We start from the raw sequence: 6738 nt of genomic DNA on the forward strand, positions 1-6738 counted from the left end.
GGGGATTTATGTCTTTATCTTTTGTGTGTCTATGTCGCCATCACAGACTTTTGGGGAAAGGGCTGTTCGTAGCAAGTAGCAGAGCCTGTGGGTTGGTGTATATGCCTTTGTCTGTCTTTGTTATTGTGTTTGTGTCTTTGTTACTGTGTCTGTGCGTGTATCTGTCTTTGTGTGTCTTTGTTATTGTGTTTGTGTCTTTGTTACTGTGTCTGTGCGTGTCTTTGTGTGTGTGTCTGGGCGTGGTGCTGCCTACCCACTCCCTCGTGTATCACAGTGCCAGTCTTAATAGTTGCTCCTCGCTACTAACAGCACTTGCCCCAACAGTCTGTTAAGGCTACACGGGGTATCTTTGTCTTTAGTGTATAGAGAGTCATGTGCGTAGTGTGGGGTGGAGCGGTGGTGCAGTGGTTAGCGCACTGGTGGGGGAGGGCGGGGCAAGCCAAGCTTCTCTCTGACGTCATCGTCCCTCGCACCGCGCGCCGCGTGGCGCTCAACGCCGAGAGGGCGGAGCTCCACCGCGGGCGTGCTGGGAACACGCGTCACGTGACGCTACGGGGTGACGCGCGCCGTCCCCTCGCGGTCACTCGCTCGTTGGGCGATAAACCCGGGGTGAAAATGGGATGGCATCACTGGGGGGGACTACTCGTGGTGTATGTGCTGAGCGTCGCTGGGTTAAAACATTTTTGTTAGAACCAGCGGTCGAATGACCCCCCTCCTCCCCCCCACCAAACTAGTTTTATTTTACAGGGCATAGAAAGAGATATAAGCCATTTTAATACCTAGTAGTAGTAGGAGGTCTTTCGCCACCAATATTATTCGTAAAGGTTTGTTTTGATTAATATTTTAATTATCTGCTGTCAGACTTTTGGACCTGAAGCCACAACCTTCGATTTATGGGATAACGCTTCTGCTGACAACAATGGGAACTGTATTTTGACTTTGAAGTGGGTTAAAGTTTATGTTTTATTTTTATTTATTTTATTATTTCCCTTCTACGTGACTTTACCGAAAGAACCAAGAAGATGAATCCCTGCAGTCACGAAAGCTTTAAATCGAAATTTGGTTAAAGTTATTAAGCACCTGATATATATCTAGAGTGACGATCTACCTTACAATACGACACGACTAATATTGTCTCAACACGCATTAATAACACAGAGACACTGTGTGTTATTACAGGGATAGAGACAACGAAAACTCCGAATATACAGCAGCTTTCAGGGTCGTAATCCAACACACGACCTCCTGCATACCAGGCGAGGGAGTAAACATCTCCGAGCCACCGCAGCGTTTCTCGTTAACATTAGACACCAATCCGGTGTGAACCTAACCTCGAGTCTCAGGCTGTTTAGCAACACGTAGATGATTTGAGACGCGTTGATTATATCGTACCGGTTGTGTAATTATGTGAACGCTAATCGCATTGTGCTCTGGGCTGGGGGTGAGATTTCTGTTTGCTTCATTGCTGGCATGGGTTTGACTTTTTTTGCTTTTTTCATTTTTGTGACCCAGGTCACTCTTGTCAATGAGACTCATCCTGATCTCCTGAGTTCTCACCTCGTTAAATTTAAATTCAATTCGACTCGATCATCAGCATCAGCAGAAGTATCATCAGCAGAAGAATCAGTAACAGGGGCAACAGCATCAACAGCAGTAGCTCCATCATTATCATCATCAGCATCGGGAGTAGAACCAGCAGCATCAATAATGATAGAATCATTATCAGCAGTAACAGAATCATCATCAGCAGCAGAACCAGCATCATTATCATCACTCTTGCAACCGAGAACCATCCTGGTCTCTTGAGTTCTCACCTGGTTAAACAAATCGACTTTAACACGTAGGCTTTCGCTACCAATATTATCAATGATAAAGGTTTATTGGGTTAGATCACGTAAATATACATAGACTTGATTGTGTTCTGGGTTACCTGTGAATTGTAATCACATTGTATTGTGGGTCAAGGGTTAATGTGTTCTCGGTGAATAAAAAATAAAATCTGAAAATCTATTGTTAAGATTTTCATCCAGGCTGTGAATGTGACTCTCTCATAGCTGAGACTGACTTGTGTAAACATGTATTTTTTTGGGATGGTTACTGTTGTTTTGTTTGTATAGATGTCATAGTATTGGAGATTAAACCCGGGCACGGTTTGTAAATCTTCAGCTTACGCCTTCACAGGTAAGTGCTGTCTGTAGCCTTGGGCCACATTCCATGGCGCATCTCGTGGTATTTATATCTGCACTCTCAGTTTGCTTGTTCCTCGTCATCATGAGCTATGATGATGAATGGATCCTGATTGATGGATGATGATGAAGAGCACGATGATGATAATAATGACAACGCTTGGTAATGATGACCACCACCCACTCACCTGCACCCAACACTCTTTTACCCGACACCTGCCACTCCCGAACCTACTACCCCCCATCCTATTGTAATAAAAGACTCCGTCAGGCACTGCTGGTCTCCGTTGGTCTTTTATTCAAATTCTTTCTCCGCACCCCACTGGTCTCCGACGTGGACCAGCGTCGTCTCACGCGCGCCCCCGCATGCGCTTCCTCCTCAGCTCCTCCACTCGTCCTCACACCCCGCTGGTCCTGACAAGGGACCAGCATCTCCTCTCGCGTGCCGCGCATGCTCCTCTCGCGTGCCCCGCACGCTCTTCTCGCGTGCCCCGCAAGCTCTTCTCGCGTGCCCCGCACGCTCCTCTCGCGTGCCCCGCACGCTCCTCTCGCGTGCCCCGCACGCTCCTCTCGCGTGCCCCGCACGCTCCTCCATTAGCTGCTCCTCGTGCGCGCCCCGCACGCGCTCTCCCATCAGCTCCTCTCCCGTCAGTTGCTCCGCTCCTCCCCGCTCCGCACACCGCTGGCCGACGGTGTGCCGCCGAAGCCCCATCAGCCACGTGGCTGATAGCGCGGCGGCCACCCAACGTGGTCCCGCTTCTTCACTCCATCAACTGACCCCGATCTCTTCAGGGCTCCCCTCTATATCCTCTCTCCCACGTGACCTTGACTCCTCCCCTTCCGGATCGTCAGATCCGGCCTTCCCATACTGCCCTGCTGGCTCCACCTCCATTCACCTCGCTTCCCATTGGAGCCGAGGTGAACGGCGGCACCTCCCACACGCCCCCCATACCGGGCTCCGCCCCCAATACCCCGGGCCGTGTGATTGGGCCAGAGCCCAGCAGCAACCCCATTTACGCTCGCATTACACTTGTATTGTACTCATTTGAGGCTGAGTCGACCTAGGGGAGGCCCAGGACCGGTTCAGATAATCGTCACTGGTGTTGGCCGTGAGCGGGAATCGAACCCTTGTTGCCAGGTTCATAGCGCAGCGTGCTAACCGCTACACTACCGTTCCCCACATTACACATATATACAGACACAGACACAATTTCAACTCAGAAATCATTGGAAAGATGTCATCAACTACTTTGGGTCATGACTTGATTTGTGTTTTCGTGTCAACCTCTACCTTCAGCAGTGTGGATGTGTGTAGGGAGGTGCAATGCCCCCCCCCCCGATCTCTACCCCCCTCTTTCTCCCCCTATCTCTACCCCCTTCCTACCCCCATTGTCTACTCCTCCATTAAATTTCGATTTAAAGCTTTCGTGACTGCAGGGATTCATCTTCTTGGTTCTTTCGGTAAAGTCACGTAGAAGGGAAATAATAAAATAATAAAAATAAAACATAATAAAATACATTTCTCACGACGTTTCGGCCACAACGCAAGCAGCGGTCCTCAGGTGTCTTGTCTTTCCGACAGACCTGTTCTTCACCTGACGACGGCTGCTTGCGTTGTGGCCGAAACGTCGTGAGAATTGTGTTATTTTATGTTTTATTTTTATTATTTTATTATTTCCCTTCTACGTGACTTTACCGAAAGAACCAAGAAGATGTACTCCTACATTCTTAGACCTCCTTTGCCAGTACCAAAATATAATAATAGGGGGGTTTTCCCCTTTTTTCTGCCAACAAAACTGAAACCTTTTTACAAGGATTCATGTCTGCATTAACCACAATACTTGCAGTCAAAATTCAAACAAAAACACACTCTGATTATAAATGCAGTGTCCTTGAAACTGATTGGTTCACACCAGAGACAGCTTTCTTTTGAGCCTTGTCTCAATTGGTGCTCGACCAGAGGACGCCAAAAGGCACCAATTGAGACGAGGCTCAAAAGAAAGCTGTCTCTGGTGTGGACCAATCAGTTTCAAGGACAATGCATATATTATCAGTGTGTTTTTTGTTCAGAGTTGTTTCTTTTTGTTTGCATTTTGACTGCTTGTGTTGTGGTTATTGCAAACATGATGCCTTGTATAAAGGTGTCAGTTTCTGTACCAGTTTAAAGGGTAAAAAGCTATTACTAAAGACAAAGTAGTGAGAAATGCAATGATGAGAAATAATGTGACGTCACGCACCTGGGGGGGGGGGGTCAGACATTTGTGACGATGTGTGACGAGAAGGGGGGGGGGGTTTGAGAAATGTGACGTCACATAAAAATGCGCAACTTTAAATAAATATATACAACACGTTCTACTTAATTAAATAGACTTTTTAATACATGTTGTCTCCTACAACATCATTGTGCAGCGCCACATTAAATACGCACTACAATGACAATAGTTTAAAGCGATTTGAAGCATGTTTCATTTTTTTTTGGGGGGGGGGGGGCAGAGCTTTGTGACGTCATATTTGAGGGGGGGAGTCTGACTTTTTGTGACGCCGTGTGACTCAGGGGGGGTGGGGGGTCAAAAATCGTCAAAAATCGCGTGAAGTCATTTATGGACGGCCCCTAAAGTGATGAGAGATGAGACTTCCCTACCCCGTATAATTTCTGAAATCTGTCACCCCCCTGCCAACATTTGTATATTGGTTTAGCCATGTTTGTGTTGTTGTAGTACAGAGTTAGACTGATGGCCTTAATCTAAGTTGTCTTGTGGTTGTTGTTGGTTGTTTGACTTGCATCCCACTGGGATTTTTGCACACAGCGTTGGTGTACGGTGATTTTTTTCTGCAATGTTTTGCTGTCTTTTCTTGGATTTCTGTTCGCACTTAGTCACATAGTCACTTTAAGATGTTTTTTGGTCATGTTTTTGTTTTTTGTTTGTTGCGGTTGCACCCGATTCAAGAGCCGAATGGCTCACAGGGCTATACCTAATGAATGAACTTGAACTTGACTTGTTCTGGATTTGAAGCTTTCGTGACTGCAAGGAATCACAATCGTAGGTTTTTTCGGTAAAGTCACGTAGAGTAAAAAATAAAAATTAATAAAAGTAATAACAGAAATAAAATAAAATAATAAAAATCACGACGTTTCGGAGGCAACACAAGTCTCCGTCATCAGGTGGGACCGTCACAGCTAGATTTGCTGTATCAAGTGAGGCAAAAAATCCTCGATACAAGTTCTTAAATACAAGTTAAGGGGGGGGGGAGGAGCTTATCTGAGTGTGGTAGCCAATGAATGGAACGTAATTCTAGATTTGAAGCTTTCGTGACTGCAAGGATTCATGATCTTAGGTTTTTCGGTAAAGTCACGTAGGTAAAAAATTAAAATGAATAAAAGTAAAATAAAAATAAAATAAAAATCACGACGTTTCGGAGGCAACACAAGCTTCCGTCTTCAGGTGGAACTGTCACAGCACGACAGCTGTATCAAGTGAGTGAAATTCCAAGAACACAGTATTTGTAAGCGATGGGTATTACCTTTTTCGATTTAAAGCTTTCGTGACTGCAGGGATTCATCTTCTTGGTTCTTTCGGTAAAGTCACTTAGAATGGAAACAATCAAAATAATAAAATAAAACATAATAAAATAATTCTCACGACGTTTCGGCCACAACGCAAGCAGCCGTCATCAGGTGAATACCAGGTCTGTCGCGGAAACAGCGTCTGAATGTCTCCCCGACAGACCTGGTCTTCACCTGATGACGGCTGCTTGCGTTGTGGCCGAAACGTCGTGAGAATTATTTTATTATGTTTCATTTTATTATTTTTATTGTTTCCATTCTACGTGACTTTACCGAAAGAACCAAGAAGAGAGGGTATTACCTTGTTATCGCGGCATCTCTCGTTGTCTGTTAAAAACTCTAACAGATAGGTGGAATTCCTCCCCGTAGAGGGTATTAATTCTAGACTTGAAGCTTTCGTGACTGCAAGGATTCATATTCTTAGTTTTTTTCGGTAAAGTCATGTAGGTGAAAATTATAATTAATAAAACTAAAATAAAATAAAAATCACGACGTTTCGGAGAGCAACACAAGCGTCGTGATTTTATTTTTATTTTACTTTTATTAATTTTAATTTTTTACCTACGTGACTTTACCGAAAAAACCTAAGAAATAGAAAATGTTAATTTGGAGCTTTCGGTAAAGTCACGTATAAAGATAAAATAATAAATTAAATAATAGCATACGACGTTTCGATTGCAACACAAGCAATTATCATCAGGTATAAATGAAAAGAAACACAAATTTAGTATACTTAGAAATGTAATGTAATATTATTAAGTATACGAGATTTGTGTTTCTATTTCATTTATACCTGATGATGATTGCTTGTGTTGCAATCGAAACGTCGTATGCTATTATTTAATTTATTATTTTATCTTTATACGTCACTTTACCGAAAGAACCAAAGAGTAAATAGGAAATGGAACGTATTTGGAGGGAGGGGTGGGAGGGGCTAAAAGTGTTCACCACCCCCCCCCCCGGCATGTTGCGTAGATTCCCCGGAAT

Source organism: Lampetra planeri, chromosome 45 (assembly GCF_965212315.1).
Source record: "Lampetra planeri chromosome 45, kcLamPlan1.2.h2, whole genome shotgun sequence".
NCBI lineage: Eukaryota > Metazoa > Chordata > Hyperoartia > Petromyzontiformes > Petromyzontidae > Lampetra > Lampetra planeri.